Raw genomic sequence first — 23,949 nt, 5'->3', positions numbered from 1 at the left:
CCTGCACCAGATCAATAGCTGTATTTGTATAAAAAAAACTATAGCATTTTAAGGTTATTCTTTAAACTCAAGTTTAGTTTTCAATATGCTGTTGCCGTAATACTATAATATAATACAGGGGTTCTTAAACTTTCTACACCAAGGTCCACATCTGATTTTGGAACATCATCTGCATAATCAGCATGTTTTTGTAACTACATCCAGAGGTGGGTAGTGATGAGTTACATTTACTAAATTGTACTTTTTGGAGTAGTTTTAATGCAGCATAGTTTTACTTTTACTTGAGTAGATTTTGAGTAGACGATGGCACTTCTAATGGCACTACATTTATTTGTTATGTTATGCATTCATGCACATTCGGTTAAGAGGCAGGTGGTCTGCTGATCCCAGGTCTTAGCGATCTTAACTCAGCCATAACTCCAAATGACTCAAAGCGGCAGAATGCTTTCAAATGGCGCTATCTGCTAATATTTACGGATGAATACGGGCACAGCGCAGCAGGCTGCAGTAGTATGAAATCAGTAGAACATCAGAGAATCAATTGCTGACAGTGTAAGTGTGTCTGTGGCTCACACCTGATTGTGATGAGAACTGAGACATCTGTACTGAAATGACTGAACTTTAAGGACACTGTAACACGTGGACACTCACTTGACATAACAGACATAGTCTATTATACACAAGATTTGCTGATTTACTTGCCAGATCATAATATAAAAATAGGAGACAGCAACCAAAAAATGTTACAATGCAACTTCATTTATAATAGTGTATATTAATGTAATATTTTGTGATCATATCTGAGAGATACAGACAGAGAATATTGTCCTGGTGTGAATGTGGCAGATCATCTAATCAGGAGATGATGAATATTATTGTGTCATGAATAAACACAGGTGTCTGCTCATTTCTTTACCTTAAGTCCAGTCAGACCCACTCAATGTTTTTTTTAGTACTTTTGCACTCTTCCTCAAGTAGTTTTTTGATGAGTACCTTTACTTCTAGTTTAACTGTTTATGAAAAGTAACAGTACTTTTACCTGAGTACAGTTTTAGGCTACTCTGCCTACCTCTGATGACATTTAAATTAGCTGTTGAAACTGTGCAGCCTGCCAGAAACGAACAATAGCTGATAGTGAATTCTCCGCTGCGACGTTAATGAAGGAATTCAGTTGCAAAAACACATAACACTCTCTCCAGCTGTTAACAACGCAACGATGTTAACAACAGGGAAATAAGCTAGATTCAAACACATTCATCTGTGATCAGGGCCGCTAAATGATCTCCAACTTCAGGTTTCACTTCAGTTTCTTCAACGTAATTCACAACTTATTGATCAAAGGGAAACCCGTATTGTGGTCTTCATAACAGGAGGTGCGGGCTGGGTCCGGACTGACTTCTTGTTTGGTCCGGATATGGACTGGAGTCTGAACTTTGCGAAGCCCTGCCATAATATACCGCACAAAACAATATAATATAATGATACCTGATGACAATAGTTTGCGGCCCATGTACGATAATGATTATGTTGTTTTTTTAACTGAAGGAATTGCTTTTGCTCTCTGTTAAACCATATGCATTAATGTAAATCTTGTAAAAGAACCTTTATTTTATTGTAGGTGACAGAAGTGTCAACAAAGCCCTCATCATTTCTGCACGTACACATCTCATTCATAATGTTGTTACAGTACATATACTTTATAGCTGTGCACTCGTAAACATAAACGGTGTTTAACTCCATAACCGCACCATTTGTCTCGGCCCTTTCACCGTCTGAATACACTGTGCTGTGGAATGTCTTGTTTTTATCTTGTCCTCAGACAGGCAAGCTAAATCTCCTCCTCAAAGTTGGCCCGCCCACCGCACCCCTCTGGCAACCAGCATAGTTCAGAGGGCACACACACACACACACACACACACACACACACACACACACAGGTGCTCTACGAGGAACAAAGCACTGACATCCACACATAAAAGTTTGCAGATAAAAACATATGCCCGTTAAAGCACACTCAAAGACACACGCCTACAGACAATCAAGGCTAGCATGCAAATAAACAACAGACCTGTGCGCACACACCTTGGAATAACAAAAACAGGGTGTGAAAATGAAATACAAAACAAAGATGGGATGGCATGCACACACAGGAAAAACAAGTACACACATTCTCGTAGGTCAAACTTGGCTGTCACATCTAAGAAATTTAAGGATTTTAGCTTCAAGTCATATTTCATGTCTCAAGAGATCGCCGAGTTTGAGTATGTAGTACTGCAGGTGACTAGTATCTGGTGACAGGTGAGATCTCAATCTACCTGCCTCAGGTGTCAAAGTGCTCATACCTGTAAACGATGTTCAATTAGCTGGCTTATCCCGAGCCTCGCTCCCTTAAACCCCGCTGGTCTGCTTAAAACACTTGTTTATTAGTTTTCCAATCCATTGTGCATGTGCGTCATGCTTTCCACATCAAAGTGTAGCTGTTTACAACTGTTGCCAGGAAACAATGTGGCACCCGTTTTGATATACTGTATGCTGGGAGTACTGCCAACAATGTACAGGCAGCAGGAGTTGAAAAGGAGTGCAACCTCAAAGAACCCCACTTCTCATTCACTCCTGGAAAGTGAGATATCAAGTAGAATCAGATTGGCTTGATTGACAGCCTTTGCCCTAAATGTATACAAAACATGTGAATATGCACACTGGGAGCAACTGAGCATGAAACATACGTCAGTCATATCTACACCACATTCAGTTCAGGTCACAGTGCCATTGTCAGGTGAAGTGTTCTTCCGATTTCGATGACATTGCCAAAAGTGATAATTACGCCAAAGTGCACAATGGATACAAATTATTTAACTTGCACTACAGCTGCTAGCCAGATTGTTTGTTACATAGAACCTTCTGGGAATGCGCTGCTAAAAACTGATCGAAAAAGGACAAGTGATTGGATGAACCATCCAAAAGGGCAGGTGATTGGTTGCATCTGAGTTGTGGAACGGCTCCGCTGCAGTTTTGCTCTGTGCTCCGTCATCCATCAAACGACACGGGCTGCATTTTGAGTGCAGCACGGCGCAGCACTCGCGGACAGCTGGAGTTGCGAGGCCGAGGGGTTTCCATGATAATTACAGAATCACGCGTGACCGCAGATATACATATGTGTATAAACACAACAACAAACAGACAAAAACTTGGTGTTCCCAACCTAAGGATTAGAAAGAGGGCTTGGATTTGTCTCCTTTTTGAGAGTGTTTCATTATGAAAATTAACCGGATGTTTTGTTGTTGTTTCAGTGTCTGACTTCTTGTCTGCTCTGTGCTGAACTCGGCTGAATTGTTGCACCGTGCTCTGGCATCCGGCAGAAATAGAAGCCTTGCGTATCTGCTACGGAAGGGTTCGGACTGCTGGAGCTACAAGTAGATACGCAACGCAGCGGAGCCAGTGGAAGTACACACATTGACGGATTGGTGGAATTTAGGGGTTACCGAAGCCAGTGAAGAGAAGAGTAAAAACATCTTTTCCATCAAGAAAAGCCTTCAGTGCCATTTTTTCCTCTTCTTTCATTGAAGACCGCTCTCCAGTTCTGATATAACTGATGCATTAGCAGCTAACCACTTCAAGAGCTGCCATAGTTGTACTCAAACAAACGGTTAATTTTCTTGCTGTTGTCACTGTCTCTATCTGCCAGTATTCCTCATAGGACCCCGATTGGTTCAACGCCTGTGTGTACAGTAACAAGGGCAAATTAAAATCAGGCTTAATCTGTACAATGTCTGCTCAGATTTAGAGTCAACACCATATATTTAAAAAAAAATGCAGATAAAGGCTGGTTGCTGAGTTAAAATGCAACTGCTGTAAAGTTAGCTCATCACTCAAGTCAGCCACCTTGAATGAAAGTGTTTCTTGAAATAACGTGATACTATGTTGTCTAGAAACAAGTCCCTATATCTGACTCTAAAGCTACTTTTAGAGTTCTCTTTTACTATTGTGTCTAATATTGATATTTTAAGAGACAACTTTTGGCAGTAGAGTTCAATAAATTAGATGTATTTTGAACTTGAGATTTGAACAAATCCCTTTTGTGTTTATGCCGTCTCATTTCTAGGACTATAGAAAAAAAATAGCTCTATATCATAGAACCTGGGTTCGTAGCACATCAGTGTAAGTGTTCTTGAGCAAAACAATGAATACCCAGCTCCAGGGGTTCTGTATGAAAAAACTAAAGGATTTGTTTCTAGCCTCACTCCTCATACCACTTCAACACAGTTTGACCACAGTGGTGATAATGATAATTACGAGGTATTTCATTGTTTTGAAGTGGTTCGGCAGGGTTTAACAGAAATAATTTACAGGCAATTTCTCTGAGTAATCCTCAGGACTATTCAAGGATTACCAGATTCCTTTTGTACACACGCTACAGATGAATGAAGCATGTAGAAACATGTACATGGCTGCATTCTTTTGCACAATGGAAAATGTGTCCATCCTAAGTATTTTGGCAAGTGTTATGTAGTGTTATGAATTCATACCATAAGTACAGGCTTTCCTTTAAACAAACAAGTATCAAGCCTTTAAGCAAATACGGTTAAGTCACACATGAATAGCAAAGAGGAAACTATGGCTGAAATATACTAAATGCATATCTGCCTACTGATTTATGTGTCACGCCACACAGAAGCACCTTCTACTGAACACAGTTTCACTGACAGTCGAAGCACCCATGGGTTGGGCTGATCACAGTCGGCACTTCCACTCTTCAACAGATAATGGTCAACTGTGTCCCTGGCTGTCTTCTTTGTGGCCAAGAAACGCAATGTTATTAAAAACGGAGTAGTGGCTTTTAGCTATGCAAGCAGCTCCATGGATGCCACTGTTGGGTCTGTGGGACAATCAGTTGTTTGGTTGGTCCACCACTTTGATCCAGGCTAGAATATCTCAAAAACTATTGGATGAATTGTCATGAAATTGTGTTCAGACATTCATGTTCCATAGAGAATTAGACCCTCTGACTTTGGTGATCCTGTGACTTTTTATCTAGTGCCACCATTATGTCAAAATTTGAATTTGTCCAATACTTTAGTTTACGATGAAGCACCTGCAAAACTAATGGTGTGTAGTATTTTCTACTACACCTGGACATATTTATTGGCAAAACGTGCAAAAGCGGTTTACAAGCTGAAATCCTTCACATGTGTGCTAGTCGGATGATTATAATGCTGTCTAGTTGCCTTATTTACATTGCATTTTTTAATGTAGTAGCTTGAATCACACATTTTCCTTTTTTTACACTGCCTTTTTTTGGGGGGGGCTTTGTTTACACTGAATGGCAGCAGTGTGAGATTTTGAATAACATGCCAGCACTCCGCAAGTGAAAGATGGGTGATGTGTGACAGCACTGGTGTCTAATGTGATGCTTTACCTATGCATCATGGCAGCACTTTCTAAACAGCAACAACAGTAACAACCATTAACCGTCCATGTTGTGACAGTTGATCATCCTCTATTCAGAGGAACTCCCAGACCTGTTTTGAGTTAGCTGCTGCTAACTGCTGCTAGCTGCTTCTTATATCTCCCAGCTGGAGGTCGCAAACACAACACATAACCAAAATGTGACACCTCTTTCCCCGTCCTGTGGCAGCTCACTCTTTTTACGCGGACATTGATTTGGTAATTATTCCATTTCCGCTTCTACCTAAGAGGCAGAACAACACTGACCTGCCATTCTGCCTTTGTACCATATATACAGAACAGTGAGGCCAAATAGAGGTACAAACAACTAACTCAATCTGATTATTTCTGCCCACAGAGCTGCTTTGTCTGAAGACATGTTTTGCAGAAATAATTGCCTGCTCAGCCTCTGAAAATGTCCGCAGGCGAAGCTGTAAGCCACGATGAAAAAAATTACACTGCAGTGTCACTGCATCTGGTGTTGGCAGATTAGTTTAAATGGGATGATAAATACTTTGGGGTCAACTGGAGGATAAGGGCAAGATCTAAGAACACAGCTGCTGAAACCGCTATCATCTGTTCTTTCATCTCATTTTCTTTTTCTTATGCAGGATGTGAAGTTCACGTAGCGGTCACACAATTTTAGTAAGTCTGCGCATATAAATATGAGAATTGCTCATTCACTGAGAATTTAGTTCATGAATTTACTCAACCTGTTTTGCTACTGGTTCCCCAATAGGCCAGGGGGAAAAAACAGTTTTCTGTATGGATAAATTGTTTTGTAAAAAGACAAAATGTTGTGTGAAAGAAACTTGTCCTATTTGTAAAATGAATGATGGATTTATAGGATCTAAAGAAAGCTGATAGAGGTCTACTGAGTGTGAGTACAGGTAACTGACACTTTCTATTCTATTCAGAAAATTTGAAATTATATAAAATCGATAATTAATTGAAAATCAGAATTGTTTGACTAGTCAAGTTAGAATTAATTTCTCACAGCACAAAGTTATAACACTGTAAAATGAAACCTTTTGATCACCATTATTTATTTTGGAACATGAAAACCATCAGCTGGCAGCAAGGTTTTTTCAACACTTTAAACAGAGTGTCAGCTATGCAAGCAATAAAATTAGAGTAAAGGACATGTAATCCCTTCAGTTAACATTAAGTCAATATGATGGTGGCTGTTTGAAAAGATTACATATGTCAGTAGAAACTCTTGGAAGGTTAAACAGGTGATACAAAACAATTTTGATAAAACTCTGCTCTGCTCTCTCAATCAAAACAAAACAGAAGACATTTCCCCAGCTCTGCACTAGAAAGTCGGGTGCAGAACCATAACTTCTGGAGGAATAAACACTCGGAGTGACTTTGGTTTCTACTCAAATGGTCCTGTTTCCCAAGTTCCCAACACAAAGAAAATGTAAGTGATTTTGTCCCAGTCTTGTTAGTGCACCAGTGAAATATTGGTTTGACTTGTTTCAATTGTCCATGCAAAAAATTGCTATTATGTGCATTAATGAAAACCTTCTTACCATCAACAAAATACTTATCCTCAGCGGCCCGTGTATTTTGTTGTGTACCACTCTGGCATTCTGAACTCGTCATACTACATAACACCGTGTCTATGATGCAATATAATATATATATAATAACTCATGAGGTCACCATAAAGATCAGCTTTATGTGTGCTTAGAAAAAAAGCAGAGGAGCAGAATTAACTTTAAAGTCATAAAAGAGACTTTTCGTGATATAAATAAGAATAGGAGAAGCACCTCAGGGTTTAAAAGTATTAATCAGCCAATTAATTGTCTGCATAAGTACAACCAGCCACACTGATAGTCTAACAGACATCAGTCTTGTTTTTTTTACTTTATAGTAGATGAATGTTTTTCCAAAGACCTTTCAAATATTTGTTCACTTTAATGAGGTCTTTACTGACTGAAATGTTATTCGTAATACCTGTGCATTTCCTGCCATGATGACCTTTCACATAATCTTTCCATGAAAAACAGAATTCAAATACATCTTAAACAATTTATTCAGTCTGTATTGCTGGATATGGTGTGTATGCATCTTTGAGAGGTGAAAGCCCATACCACATAGTGATTTTAAATCATTAGAGAAGTTGTCTTAAGGGCATTTTTAAGTGTAATTTGTAGAATATGGCCAGAATTTGTAAGGTTGCTCCAAAAATATAGGGGGCAGCATATAACCACAGACAACTGCTGCTCTTTGCTAGCTATCCTTGACTGCAGCCAGCTACCGTTAGCTTATTAGCTCATAGTTCTTATTGGCTCATGGTTAGCTTTGGAAATAATACATAGCAGTCAGGTACATCCAAAAACTTGTTAAGGCAGGTGCTGGACTATTAAAAGATTAAGATATAGTCAACTTGAAAAAAGTCTGCACACTGTAGTTGCCATTTACGAGCAATTAACTGGCACATCCACAAGTTAACAAGTGATGTTTCCAGCTATTGTTCTTCTTCGGACTTAGCATACATACAGAGCAGCCATTTTTAAATACACCTGTTTGAATTACATGAAGGTCACATGATGATACCGAATGAAAATACCAAAAGAAGATATATACAAAAAAACATCAACAACCAGTGATATTGCATAGTTACACATCATAAATACATTGATTATCAGTTATTTGTGGAGCCATTGGCTCTAGAGTTTGCCAGGACTGGGACCTCAGATCACAGGGGGAGTCACCATGGGCAACAGGGTTCAGCTGAACTGGCTTTGACAGCCTGACGGTGAGAGGCTGGACACCAAAGTGGGACCGAACCCAACCTCCAAGACCGACATGAGGTCAGTTTGACAACAGGGGATACAGTATGGTGGTGATACAGTGGCTCTGACTAGGACCATGACTTCAGAAATGACAAGACATGACAGGTGGGGATGGGAGAAGCTACAGAAATTGGATATCAGCAGCAGGTGAGTGTCAAGCCAGAATTTTTTCACATCTTACTCTGGGATGTGAGGATTTATAACTCCAGTAGATATTTTTGCAACACACTACTAGATGTCTTTGACATAACATCACCACTGTTGTTTCTTTACACTCGGTTGATAACGTTTGTTCATTGGTTGAATGTTCTTGTATGTTCTCCACAAACCAACCTTGCCGGTTGGTTGATGTGTCATTGAAATAAAATTACACTCAGGCTAATTGTCCGTGACAAAACATCCTCTTTCTCTCAATATAAGAGGATGATTGGCTCATTTCACGGATGAACATGTCTTAGTAAACCACACAGTACACGGATGATGGAGATGTACTTCAATCCTTGACTTGTCCAATAACGGTCTCGGGTATGTGTCCAAAGTAAGCAACGTACGAACATGCACGCCCGTCACAGTCTCTCTCTCTTTGTCTCACACACACCCTTTCCCCTCCCTCCCCTGTTTTTATGCACACATACACACACGCAAGGAGACACACGTGGGAGGGTTGACGCCGCACTGTCTGCACTGCGTTGAGGAGTATTGTTATTAACTGCGGTGTGAATAGAGGCAGCAGTACATCCCCTGCTCTCTGGCTGCTGCAGGGCTGCAGGGCTTGCCTTTGTTCTGCACTCCATAATGGCACGCCATAATTACAGTCTTAGCAGAGAAGGCACACAGGCAGTGTCTACCTTACCCCTTGCCTCACCTCACCTCAACTTGCATGGCAACACAGGCACACACAGGCGAATATCTCTTTCATGTGTGTACTCAAGTTAAATATGTCAGTCCATGATGTGTGTCACTGTCACAGGAACAGGTTCCCATGCATTTGTTGATCTGGCTTATTCTAAACGTACCCACTGACTTCAGACAAGACATGAGTGGGCAGACAAGCCCACTCATATTGCCCACTGATTGGCTATTGATGATGACATCACATGCGTAGGACAAATAAGATGTAAAAAAAGAGTGTCTCCCATAGGCCTCACCCCAATATTCCATAGGGCAGGGGTCTCAAACTCAAATTAGCCAGGGGCCACTGCTGGTATTGTCATCTCGTAGCAGGGTCACAACAGCATACAAGTACTACAAGAAGGCGCAGTATTTCTGAAAATGTATTTTTTTCCATTATTAATGTAATAATACAAAAATGCAAACAGCAGTTAGCTGTATATATCGTTATATAAACAGTGCAATTTTTTTTCCCCCTACTTTTAAATGACTTATTGAAACTAAACTCACTGAACTGACTAATGAAATACATTAGTACTTTATTTCTTTCCAGACACCTGGCAGCACTTCTGCTCATATTTTATTTATATTTAAACAAGAAAATGCTAACAGAAGTATACATCTTCATGCACATTAGTTTTTAACAATGCAAATCTTTTTTTCCTTATAAATAACTTATTGAAACCTCGCGCTACATACATTACTTGGCCACAGCTACCACCGTCGTTCTGCTTTTTAATAAATCAATAGTGTAACAATCTGTAGGTGTTCGTAACAGGACCCAAAAGCGGACAATCAGACTGGGGAAAGGTTTAAAGGAGTTAAGTAACCAAACTCAAGCAGAGTGCAGAGGTAGTAATTGCTGGCTCGGACTGTCGCGGCACTCACAGCGGCGTCGGCAGCAGCTCAGTGGGGACACAGGAGGAGGAGACACAGGTGGAATGCAGGGGAACACAGGTGGAGGAGACACAGGTGTAGCTGGGCTCACAGTGACATCAGCTGTGGCTTGAGAGGAGACGCTGGTGGAATTAGGAGAGTCAGTACAGGGGGCAACCAAGGGTGCCAAGACTGGTGCCAAAGGCCCTCTGGAGGCCGGCAGCAAAGGCAGAGACCCACTGGAGGCTTAGCTGGAGGTCCAGCGGGTACCACTGGCTGGTGGCGGCCGGACCGCCTACTGGGAACTACTAGCTGGTGTCAGTCGGACCACCGACTGGGAACCAATGGCTGGAGTCGGCCGGACCACTGACTGGGAACCACTGGCTGGTGTCGGCCGGACTGTCAACGCTGGAGCTGGGGCGCTGAGCAGGCTTGGCTCAGGGGCGCTGAGCAGAGGTGAAGATGAGCACCCAGGCAGCAGTGAAGAACACCAGACCAGGAAACCAGATATCAGGGAGTCAGGATGTGGTCAGGGGTCTCGCTTTTTCGTGGGGGGCACTTTGTAGGCGAAGAGGATTCCCCAGAAAGGAAACACTTTGGGCCTGTTGGAGGTGTCAACTGTCTTAGGCTGGGGAATAGCAGGCCCTGGAGCTGACCAGAGGCTAGCTAACACTGGAGCTGACGGGAGACAAGCAGGCTGGCGGCTAGCAGACACTTGAGCCAACAGCTGAGGCATGGGGGGTGTTGACCATGAAACAAGTCCATGAAACAAGATGGTACCTTGCCTCTCAGCCAGGGCTGAAAAGGAAGGAAGGAAATCCTTTTGCTAGCAAAAGAAATGATGGACTCTTCATGTCCCGCATAGGTGGGACTCATCCACATATCTTCTGAATCCTGAATTAGCTCCAGTAGTTTGTCTGTGATGTCTGGTGGGTTCATTTTGACCAGATGGTTCTGTGACGATTTGTAGGTGTTTGTAGCAGGACCCAAAAGCAGACAACCAGACTGGGGAAAGGTTTAATTGGAGTGCAGAGGTAGTAGTCACTGGCTCGGGCTGTGGTAGCAGGTGGAGTCGCGGGGCTCACAGCGGAGTTGGCAGTGGCTCAGTGGGGAAACAGGAGGAGACACAGGTGTAGACTCAGGCTGTGGGTCAGCTGGCGTGGTAGCTGGGCTCACCGCAACATCAGCTGGAATGAAGCACGGACGGTCCAAGGTGGAGTCAAGGCTGGGTGGTAGGGTGGTAAGGTGGCTTGTGGCGCTGGGACTCTGAGATAAACCACCACGTTGTGGAGTCGAAAACAATCTGGAAGTGAGTGGAGAGCAGAGTTTAAGCTGGAGCTGATGATAAGATGAGCTGCAGGTGTGAGAGATGGCTCCAGCCATCAGGGAAGTCACGCCCAGCCTCTGCAGAGCACCTCTGAAAACACAAAACCACAAAAAACACAAAAACAGCCACACCAGAATCCCAATCATGACAAATAGTCCAACGATGGACGCTCAGCCAGAAGTATCTACTCCATGCAGCAGTGGGGTCGGCAACAGAGCTGCAGCACAGGTGTCACATTTAGCTTTTAGCGTGGTGAGAACTAACTGACAAGACGATGGTGGAGGGTTTGTTGTCAAAGTGAAAAGCAAACTGTTCGGCAATATGTTGGATTTCAACTCACAACAGGTAACCTGATAACGTTAATGAAGCATAAAGAGTTGTGACCTCTCTGATAAATTGGAGGTGTGTAGCTCGGGGGCAAGCAGTTTATGACCCCTGGCATAGGGCATGTCTGCATTGCGTTTTGGCTGTGACGTGGCTGCCGGTGCTCATTGCAGGCATAGGGTGGAAGGATAGGTGCAGGAGAGGAAGACCAAGAGTTACCTCTGCTGCAGAGGATACGTTCATTAGTTACCAGCCTCAGAAATTAACAGCACCTCAGATTAGAGCCCACGTAAATGCTTCATAGAGTTCAAGTAGCAGACACATCTCAACATCAACTGTTCAGAGGAGACTGTGTGAATCAGGCCTTCATGGACGAATTGCTGCAAAGAAGCCACTGCTGAGGAAGAACAACAAGAAGAAGAGAGGTGTTTGGGCCAAGAAATACAATGAATGGACATTAGACCATTAGAACTCCGAACTTTGGTCTGATGAGTCCAAATTTGGGATTTTTGGTTCCATCCGTTGTATTTTTGTGGGACGCAGAAAACGTGAGTGGATGGTTTCTACATGTGTGGTTCCCACCATGAAGCACAGAGGAGGAGGTGTGATGGTGTGGGGGTGCTTTGCTGATGACACTGTTGGTGATTTATTCAAAATTCTAGGCACACTTACCCCAGCATGGCTACCACAGCATTCAGCAGCGACTGGTGGTGTACATTGAAAAAATGACACAAAATAGACGTCCTGATTGGTTGGATGCATTCCTGTTGCTGATTAAAAGTTGGGAAAAAAATGACCTTTCATGTGGTGAAATTTCATCATTGATGTTAAAGACTTCACTGACAAGATATTGGTTCGGAAAATATTATTGATATGTGCCAAAATTACACAAAAAATGCCTTTTGTGTGTGAAGACCTTTAGAGTCACAACCTGTCAATGACAATGAAAGTTAATGAATTAGTTGTCTGGCCTTAAAAGAAAAAATCATTTTCTTTTTTTACAACCTGGGTCTTGTTGTCAAAGATTTGTTCATCATTGCTACCTGTCAATAAATTCAAACAACTGCTAAACTGAGAACTGGGGAGATTTTGTCAAACTGGAGTCCAACAGGTTGTGAACACACCTCCAGTTTTACCAACCTTATTTGGAAATCCACATCCATTACACTAGCAGATTTGTTTTTACTGTGGTCGCATGCACACACATTCTCTCTACCCAGTGAGTGCTGATTACTGATATTTCAGGTGGGATGACTTTTGGTGTCACACAAAATTGGGTGGTTCATATAATCTTGCCAAACTGGATGTTCCAACCTGTCATAATCCAGCCAGTCTTGCCTTGAGCTCTTTTGTAACTTGATTGTCATGTACCCAGATCTCAGCAATTAATGTAACTAGAGACGGAGAGTTAAATACAATATTACAATATTATAGAATCAACAGCCAAAATGACAGAATAAGACCCAGACTGAACAAAAAAAGCATTTTCTTTTAGGTGAAGAACGTGGCTATAATTTACCAACAAATGGGTACATTATTGTCCAATATCAGCTCAAAAAGCTTGATGATCTCAGTCAAGTCCAGTGCACTTTTACATCTGTAAGCCTTCCTTGTGTTTTTTTCCTTCCTCTCTTGAGCTCTCTTTAGTTAGTATTTGAGAAGTCCTCTCATATTTCAACACAATCCAGCAGATTCACATTATGGGGAGTGTCCTGCTGAGGAAATGCCCAAGAAAAATTAATCATTTAAAATTCTTACAAGAGGGAAAGAGATGCAGAGAAGAAAGGACATTGTAAGAGATAGGAGGAGGTAGTTTTAGATTTGGTTTGGTTCAAAATGCATTTTGTCTGTGAAATAAGCCTCTTTCTTAAAGGGGCAATTTGTAAGATATGGTCAGAAATTTTGTTGAAAGCATAATAAAAAAAACCCATTATGAACTGAGTGTGAAAGAAGTGACAGTGATCGCGTGAATGACGTCTGTGTAATGTGTTGAAGTCTTCGAAGGTTAGCATGCTAACCAGTTAGCACTGGCCCAGCCCATCCTGTCACTCGACTTGGTACCGGAGGAGGCGATAACCTGATAGCCACTCGTAGTTTCAGCTGGGAGTTGTAAAAGTGGCAAGTTTATCTTTAGGAGATATTTTTACATCTAGTTTCCTTATTAAACAGAAAATGAACGTGAACGTTTGAAGCTCCAAAGCTCTCTTGCTAACAGCAGCTAATCACTACAGCCAAAGATAGCCACAGCAAAGAGTATAATGAACAGCAGTTAGTCGTTATGCTGCCCCCTATAGTTTTGGGGCTACCTCTGAATTTTGGCTGTTTAATACAGATCACAGCTTTAACTAAAAGACACAGGCACAAACAGAAACCGTACAGTCAAAATAAGGAGATGACACCAGGGTTCAAGCTACGTGGGAGCCGGTGGGAGCCGAGCTCCCATAAGGTAGGCTCTGAGTCCACATGAAAGCAGTAAAATCACACATCTGTGGGGTCTCTAATACATTACCAACAACCATTACTTTAATCACAAATAATGAGTTTCTCAATATAATGAGTATTCTTAACATTAACGAGATAAATAGGTGAAGTGAAACATGTTTTCCAGTGGAACAACCCATCTTATTCTTGGTGAGCGACAGTGAAAAAGATACATACATACCTCTGTCTCCGGGGTGTGTGCTGTCACACCTTTAATAGGCTTATTTCAATTAAACAACTGTTGTTGTGATCATCTTGACACAATTGTTGCAATAAGTGGCTGCTGTGTGTGTGAAAATCATGGACATGGGCCACCTAATGAAGTGAAGTACACATGTCAAATCTTACAAATACAGTAAAATGTAACTAATATAGACTTCTTTCGAGAAAGAAGAAAGTGAAGAAAATCACCAGATTCCCTTCCGGGTTTAAGGTCAGGTGTGAATTGGTGGACTTGAAGCTGTCAACTTATGATCGGATCACTCGGGATGGAGGGTAGAACCAGACGTAAACAGTCCCTCTCTCAGAACACACCTATTAGCCTATTTATCTATGTTTATCTATAATTTAGAGACCCCCACAAACTCTTATAACTCAAACCCTGGATCACACATACTGTTCATTACTGTTCTTGAATACAGCATTTGCTTTTCCAATTTTCCAGAAATGTATGGAGTCCATAAAGAGGGAATGGTGGGCCCAAACTTTACAGGCTCATGCGTCATTCAGTGCTAATGTAGTGCTATAGCAAGTAGAATGAAAAATGACATGGAGAGCATATATAACCGGATGTGTTTCCTCTGAAATAGTGGGTCACGGCTCTCATCAATCTTGCTTGTTCTTGTTCTGCGGCCCACCAATTGCCCCCCACCCCCACGCCCCCAGTTTTGTTGCCACTAACATGGCTGGATATTTCCCAGTTAAATGTTGAGACACCGTCTCGAAAGGTTGTCTCTGTAACAACTTCTCTGTAACTTCTGTTTCTGCCCATCACTACAGTTACCGGCACCAAGGCATGTTGTCTGACAGTGACCTACACACACTGCTGGATTCTTCAGCCTGACAGCAGAAGTGCAGGTTTGTCGCCTGATAGGACTAGTTTGAGCTACAATAAACTGTTGCAGTTTTTAGCAGATGTACTAACAGTAATATTGCTATGTATTTGGCTTACAAGTAACCCTGAATCTGTAATGTTTTACAGATCATCTGAGTGACCACATGAAGATTGGGTGTTCCTGCTGGACCCAACAGAGGAGGAAGTTATTGCTTGGCAGGTGGCATACCTCAGTCAGGTAAAAATCAGCATCAGAAAAAGTCTGGGTATCTGCAGAAAGATGCATCAGGACGAGCACTGTGACCTGAGAGCTCCATTACCAGCTGACACTTTAGTATACAAAAACCCTTAATCTCAATGGAGGACATGATCTGGACAGTTTACATTAAAGTTGGCTGTGGTACTTTGTGCATTTTATATACATAAAAATTAAGATATATACATTAACAAATTTCCATTTCATTGGCTATGAATAATGTGCTTTATTTTTAAGGCTGGTTGGACCAACGACTCTGATACTCAGACAGGGCTCGACAATATAAATGGCCTGGTGGCCCAGACGTACTTTTAAAACCGTCAGGGCCAAAATATGCCTTGAAAAAAAAGGTTTGGTGAAAAAGATCTAATTTCACATTAATTCCCTGTGGTATTGTGTTTTGCAGTGATTTCTGTGAAATCGTCTCGGTTATCACCGCTATCACAGAGTGTTACGTGATCCCGATCAAAGACAGCCAGCGCTGTGCTCTCCCTGGGACGTAAACACACCACCTGCACAGCTCGCTCTTTCCCGCGTGCCGCTCGCTCATTGCTGCTGATAGTTGACAAGGACTTTCTCACCGGCACTGTTCTCCGACATCAGTAATGTTTCTAAAACCCCCAGTACCCGGCCAAACAAAGAAAAGAAAAGAAAGGCACTGGAGGAGTTGATCGAGAATGAGAGGAATTATGAAAAGAAAAGGGAAAGAAAGTTCCAGCCTCAGTGGCGAGACCGCTGGAATTGGCTGGGGTATGTCGAGGAAAAAAATGAGGTCTATTGTGAACTGTGCAGGTCAATGCCCACGTTTGCGGACAAGTAAGTTAGAGAAAAGTTGAAGTGTATGAACAGAAGTGTATGATAACGCATTGCTGTGTAACTACGGAGAAAATAACGGTCTCGCTTGAAAACGCAGATCTGCAAGCACACGTGTCCCATTTGTGACACAGATCGGCGTTTGAATTATTATTGTTATTATATTATTAATAATAACTTGGAATTATTATGATACAATTATTTTAATAATATAATGATAAACACTTGCTTTATAGAAATTATAGTAGCTAGTTTTTTATATTTATGATGAATACAGGCAGGAGATGTGAGTTGTGAGGTTTTTTTTTGCTTGTTTATTTGAGGAATTCTCCACTCTACAAGGGCCATGTGGCAGAAAGGGCTAGTGGCTTTGACCCTCATGAAAAAAGCGCTTCACATCAGGTCTGCCTGAAGAGGAAGAAGTCAGAGAGTACTCAGTACTACAGTATTAAAATAAATGTTATTAAATCAAATAGGGTTTTTTTTCGTTATTATGGGGATCGATTCCTGGGCCGGTGGTTACAATGGTGGGGCCAGTGATCTTCAAATTTCCCTTATTGTCTACCCCTGTCGGAGCTCACACGTGTCCTTAAAGACTCTGTAAGAACACACCCACACAGAGTTAAAAAAAAAAAAAAGCCTGCCAACTCCTCTCTAGTTAGTTAGAACTGAAGAAGCCTCTTGGATGAGAGGTGAATCGTCTACAAGTAACTGAAACAAGTCCAGCTGCCTACGGTACAGCACCTAGATATATTTTTTTTTTAAATATTGTTCTTGTAGCAGTAAGGGTTCTGTCACATTAAAGAAATATGTTCTTTACAAAGGTCTAATATCATTTCACTGTTTAGAAAGGCGATAAAACCGTGCATTTAGGAGGGCCAAAAGGCCTGGTTCATTTAATCCTGGCTATGGAGATGTTTTGCTAGTTATCCTTTGATACAGGTAGTAAGCAACAAAAAACGTTCCAGTTCTACAGTCAAACTTAATTACTGGGTTGACAGATCACAAAACAAGTTTTAAAAAATTCTCTACAGCATTTTATAAAGTATATTAAGCATGTCATCTGCAGCTTTGACAAACATTTTAAAGCATTAATATGGTAATAACAGTCTGACAGGTAAAAACTTCAAGTGAAATGATCAAATTTACGCTAAGTCATGGACACAGTCTTCACAGTAGCTGCAGATACTAAAGTTACTGTGCATGTTTGTCCACTACATATGCAAGTCAATATATATGTCACTACAGTAGGTTTATTGTCTCTCTTTTTTTTCCTTTTATTTTTTCCCCCTAGAAATCATTTCAGAAATCAATGTGTCACATTGTCTGTTGTTTCAATGCTGTGCTAAATGTGCATGCTAACATGTTACCAATGGAGTTCCTCACATCAAATACTATAATCACTCACACCATATCACTCACAAATGAACCTGTGAAAGACAAACGTAAACAGTGTATGTTTAGTATGTATGTATGATGCAGATTTGCTGTTGTGAACAACCGTTGGCTACCTTATGATACGGTGCCTTTAAAAAGTAGTTTAGTCAGTCAAGTCAGTATTTAGTAGATGCACCTTTTTGCTGCAATCACAGCACTGAGTCTGTGTGGATAGGTCTCAATCAGTCCTGCACATCTAGACACTATAACTTTACTCCATTCTTCTTTGCAAAACTGCTCCAGCTGTCAGGTTGCACAGGGATCGGGCATGATCAGCCCTTTTCAAGTCCAGCCACAACTTCTCTCTCGGATCAAGGTGAGACTCGGCCACTCCAGAACATTCACCTTGTGGTCTTTAAACCAACTCTTTGTAGCTTTCGCTGTATGCTTCGGGTCATCGTCTTTCTGGAAAATAAATCTTCTCTCAAGTCGTAGTTCTCTTGCAGACTGAATCAGGTTGTCCTCCAGGATTTTCCTACATTTTGCTCCATTTATTTTACCCTCCACCTTTACAAGCCTTCCAGGGCCGGCTGCCGAGAAGCATCCCCATAGCATGATGCTGCCACCACCATGCTTCACAGTGGGGATGATGTGTTTGTGGTGATGTGCAGTGTTTGGTGTCTGCCAAACATAGCATCTAGTCTGATGGCCAAAAAGCTCCATTTTGGTCTCATCAGACCAAAGAACCTTCTTCCAGTTGACCTTGAAGTCTCCCACATGCCTTTGGGTGAACTCTCTACCCAGGCAACAGTTGTTGTATGCAGAGTCTATCCTATCTCAGCTGCTGAATTTTTTACTCCTTCAGAGTAATCATAGGTGTCTTGGTGGCCTCCCTGACTAGTCTCCCTCTTGCACGGTCACTCATTTTGTGAGGACGGCCTGCTTTAGGCAGATTTACACATGTACCATATTCCTCCCATTTCTTAAGGATGGATTTAACTGAACTGTATTCCTGTAAAATCCTCCCCACTCTGATCTCTCTATCGATTACTAATTATCCTGTGTGGCCTGCCCTCTTTCAGGTCACCATGTTGGACAGGAGGTCGTGTGGCTCGGGCACCACCTGGCGATGCCTCGTCCCGCTCAGTCATCTCCTGGATCCACACACTTATATAATTTGTATCAGATTTTCTGTCAATGCAACCTGTAAACTGTGATTTGCTGTTCTTTCTGTACATGCGACATCTATTGCATGTCTGTCCGTCCTGGAAGAGGGATCCCTCCTCTGTGGCTCTTCCTGAGGTTTCTTCCATCGTCTTTTTTTTCCCCCTGTTAAAAGGGTTGTTTTTCCTCTCTCGAATCGAGGGTCTAAGGACAGAGGATGTCACTCACTGTACAGACTGTAAAGCCCATTGAGGCAATGTGATTGTGAATTTGGGCTATATAAATAAAATTTGATTTGATTTGATTTTAACTCCAGGGGATGTTCAGTGACTTGGAAATGTTTTTGTATCCATCCCCTGACTTATACTTGTCAATAACCTTTTCACAGAGTTGCTTGGAGTGTTCTTTTGTCTTTATGGTGTAATTGTAGCCAGGAGTACGGTTTAATGACCACGATTCTATTTATAAAAGCCATAAAGGGAGAAAGCAATTAAGGGGGTGAATACTTTTTATAGGCACTGTATATATGACATGTACAATGTTTAGCATATCCTTATTTTGCAGACATGTCAAATGGCAACATTTTATAGACTGGGCTAGACCATATTGTTTATTGTCCCGGTTGGGTTCATCAATCAAATCTTGTGACTCTGGGTTCCATAACAATATAATCTCAGTTTAATAAATAAATTCAATAATGATGTAGTTAAGCAGAGACTGAACATGGTGAGGTTAAATTCAAACTAATATTGGATAAGGGGCATGGAAAGAGCGCCAGGGCACTTCATGAGCTCTTAAAGAATAAGAATAGAATATCCACTCTTTTTCTTTTTGCCAATTACTCTCATGAAAAGACCAAAACCAACAGTCAACCAAGTCCATCTCTCTGTATTTTCCCACTTCCCCACCCTTTTTGTGGTACTCAGCTTCGAGCCGGTTTGAGACATCAGTCTTTAAATACGGGTCACATATAGTTTGAAAAAGGATAATTTATTTTCAAAAAAAGCTGAGCACTGTAGTTTTTAGCGAACATTATTCAACAAGTAAAATGTGCAGTTGTTTGGAACTATTTTCAGCCACAGATTACTCCACATGAGGTGCTCGAGTGAGTATTTCCTGCAGCAGTACGGTGTGTGTGAAATTGTCTTGGTGTGTGCGCTGATGGCAATAATGGAACATGACACCTAGTGCAAGAAGCTCTGTAGCACAGAAGAATACGATATATCAGGCTTAACTTGTTAGTTGAATCAAAGATTCATTTTCTATCACATCTTTTGCTTATTTTGTTACAGAACAAAACAAGTATCAGTTTAGAACTTCAAAAGTCAATTCTGAACATTACATTTCAAGCTCACTGAGAGTGGCTGATTTTACCTTTGCTCTTTCTTCTCCTCTCTATCTCGTTTGCTCCCTAAAGGTGTAAACTGACCTGTACGTGTTCCTACAAGCTACTGTGCATGAGCTCCGTCTCATTGCTGTCAGACGGTAACTCATCTCCAGTTGATAGCGGATGACAAATTGCCTCCCTGCAGGCCAACAAATCAGTGTAGTTGTCTGAACGCAGTCATTAGCCTATGTTACTTGTTGAATCAGAGAGTTCAGCAATGTGCTAAGTCGTAAATTCATCCATATTTGTTCCTCACTGTAATGCGGCAGCCAAAAAGACATCAGAACAAACAACCAGTGCAACATGAATAAAAACTTTGGCCAGGTTTGTGTTAAATGTGACAAAAATTATATGAAGTCTTGCATTCGTTTCAATTTCGAGAGCGATTCCTCATGTTGAGCACTTTACATTCCAGATCAAGTACTGGAGATTGAAATGTTGGAGACTTGGAACCCTTGGCCTAAATGCCTAAGAGAACCCTCAATTTTATGTCTTGCACAATTGAGTTTTAAAAGAGCGATAATTTTCTCCAATGTTGTGCTTCTCTCCAGCCCCGCCGACTGACCGCTTTGCCTTTTTTCAGTCGGCGTTAAAAAAAGCAGAAAGAAAATTTTGACGACTTAGCCAGATTGTGCCACTAAATAACAGCATTGACACAGCAAAGGAGGGTGTGCCTGGCGCTCACAGAGGTGTAGTCAGGGAGGGGAGGAATGTTGGCTGCACATGAAAGCAGGAGTGCAGGCTGGGATGTGTAGTAACTCTCCACACATCAGCCTGTTGGTATAATAAGCCGGATCCTAGAGGCAGGAGACGAGAAAGGAGGACGAAACATGCCAAAACATCTCTCACTCTGCTGTGTGTGTGTGTGTGTGTGTGTGTGTGTGTGTGTGTGTGTGTGTGTGTGTGTGTGTGTGTGCGTGCGTGTGTGTGTCTGTGTGTGTGTGAGCGCGCTCTCCTCTATGCCGACAGTACGTTCAAACTACAATTTTGTCCGGTCGGTGTGACAAGAGTTATGCTGTCAAAGCTAATACTGATGGGAGTAGCTGACTGTCATTGATTCATTCATACTTCAACTTCAATTCAGTCAACTTCATTGGCACAAACATCTGTATTTCAGAGAGTCAAATCATGTCTGTCTCTTTTTCTTTCTGTGTGTGTGTGCTTGTGTATGACAGCAGAGGCTTTAAAGGAGCTGTCAAAGCTAAGATTAGAGACTAAAGAGGGACCTCAGGCCTCCAGGGCCGGTCTGAAAGCATTGCTATAGCCTTACTTTTAGCTCCAACTGGTAGGATGGTAAATCCTCCAGGAGCACCAACAGTAATGGTTGTGTGGTTCTGTGTTCAGTTCAAACTTTTAACTGGCTACAAAACAGTTTCAGTTTAACACTGATGCATCTTTATAACCTACATAAGCAAACAAGACCATCAGCGAGAGGACTAGCTTTTTTTGAATTAATATTTTAATTATTCTTAATGACTGTCACCAGGTCCGATTCAACTTTAGGACAAGTCATTGAATTAAAACTGTTTGTTCTGGCGGAGTGCTGAGGATGAATTGAGAAGGCTCACAGCCTGAGAAAGAAGCTGCTCTGTAGTCTGCTGGTGCTAAAGCAAAGTTTACTTTGATTCACCATTGTCATCTTCCATGCACAGGCGCCGTCAGGATCAACAAAAAAATGAAATTTTCTTGTAGTGGCCTAAAGTAGAAGTAGCAATACAACCCCGTTAACATTCATCATTACAAAATAATGTTCTGCATTCAAAACCTTACTCAAAAAGTACAGAATTACCATGAACTTTTAGAAAACCTAGGACTGATTGCTAATACTGATGCATTGATGCGTAAGCAGCTGTGTTTGCATTGTAGCTATTAGAGATGGAGTTATATTAAGTACTTCATATACTGTTAGTTTAGTCCAGTGGGCCCAGACTTAAGGCTCTGGGTCACAAGATAAATGAGAGGGGTCATGATGCGATGAAAAAAGCAGAAATACTGCCATACAAATGTATTTAATTTTTTAAAATATTTTGTCTAGTGGCAATGCAGATAGCTCATAGTAGATAGAGTTCGGGATATGCCTTTAAAGTAATGTGATACTTTTTTTGCTACATTGGTATACACAATATATATGTCAATATTTCGAAATCCTCTCAAAAGCACTTGTGTTAAGCTAGGACTGGGAAAAAAAAAAGTCAATTATCACAATATTTTTTACCAAATAAGGGTCGGAAATGTGTTTAATCTTTGCAATTTCATAGAAGCTTGTCATGTGATTTTAAGTATAGCTGTCAGATATATGTGGTGGAGGAAAAAGCACATTCCCTATAAAGTAGCAGAAAATGGGAAACTCGAAATCATACCAAGTTATTTGACTATCTGAAGCTGTACTTCCTCCAGCTGAGCACCAGAGTACTCCCACACCATCAGTGTGACTCTATGACGTTGGCTTCTCAGACTCAACCTAATGTCTAGAAGTCAGATTGCATCTCGTGTTTATTGCCGCATCGTGATAGAAGTAATGATGCGTTCCAAATGCGTCTCTGGTTTCCTTACATTAATGTTACTGAAACTATAAAGCCACTTTGAGACAAATAAACTCAACGGTAACACTGTTACAACCATCATTAATGAATGGTAAACTAGTTAATTGAACTTTAGTTGATAGTTCTCTCACTGTTAGGAAACAATAAAAAGCTTTATAAACCATTTATTAAGCAGTTGTTAAGGTTTATAAAGATCAACTTTACAATAACCAACTGCTTTAATGGTTTATAAAGCATTTAGTTGTTTGTTAACAGTTAAAAAACTATTAACTAAAGCTTTATTAACTATAAATTCACCATGTATTAATGATGGTGATTCAAAGTGTGTACCAGGGCTATACAGTCTAGACTACAAACATGAAGTTGCAGTTATTCGCAGCAGCATCCTCCAACATCTTTACATTGTGTGTTATATTTATTTACAGTGATGTGTCCATGTCTAATAATTCCACTGCGATGACTTCATCCTACAGGGTTTTTTACATTTAATCTGGTAATGCTGTGGATTTTTTTAGTTTAATTTGAAAGTAGGCCCTACAGTCCGGGATTTCCACCACAGATGAGCATAATGACCGAGAGCTGAGTGAAATTACAGTGTCCGAGCCTCTGCTCTGCCAAAATCACAAGTTTAGGGTTTCTCCAGAAGGGCGATGTTTGTTGTAATTGTCCCTCGTGTGGGACCACAGGCGGTGCCCTCAGTGTGTGTGTGTGTGTGTGTGTGTGTGTGTGTGTGTTGTTATTACGTTGGCGTAAAATCAAGCTGATCTCGATCAAGGGCCTGCCTTATCACTTCAGCTCTTTTTAGACAAAAGGAGAAAAAAAGGAAAAATAGAACAATATGGTGTTTTTGGGAAATCGGATTCTTGTGGATTAGTGTAAGTGTGTGTTTAATCAAATAATTTGGATAATAAGGTCTGCGGCCTTTCACCAGCCGCTCGTGAAGATAATTTGGTTTGATCCGCCTTATTTTTCTTTTGGCAGGCGGGAAGAATTTCATTTTGGAAAAGCCGGTGGGTTTCATGAGTCAACCTGCCGCTGTCGCTTTTTATGAAATAAGGCACGGCTTTAATGGAGAGTTGCTTTTGAATATGAATTATTATAGTCTGTATGTAGACACGCTGGTGATTTTATTTAATTTTATGCGAGAAACGAGATATTTTAACCTTAAGTTGCGTCTATACCGATTTATTATTAGCTTTTTAATTAT

The sequence above is a fragment of the Pagrus pagrus genome, assembly GCF_965226575.1.
Source record: "Pagrus pagrus genome assembly, chromosome: 13".
Lineage (NCBI taxonomy): Eukaryota > Metazoa > Chordata > Actinopteri > Spariformes > Sparidae > Pagrus > Pagrus pagrus.
Note: the sequence above shows the minus strand (reverse complement) of the source record.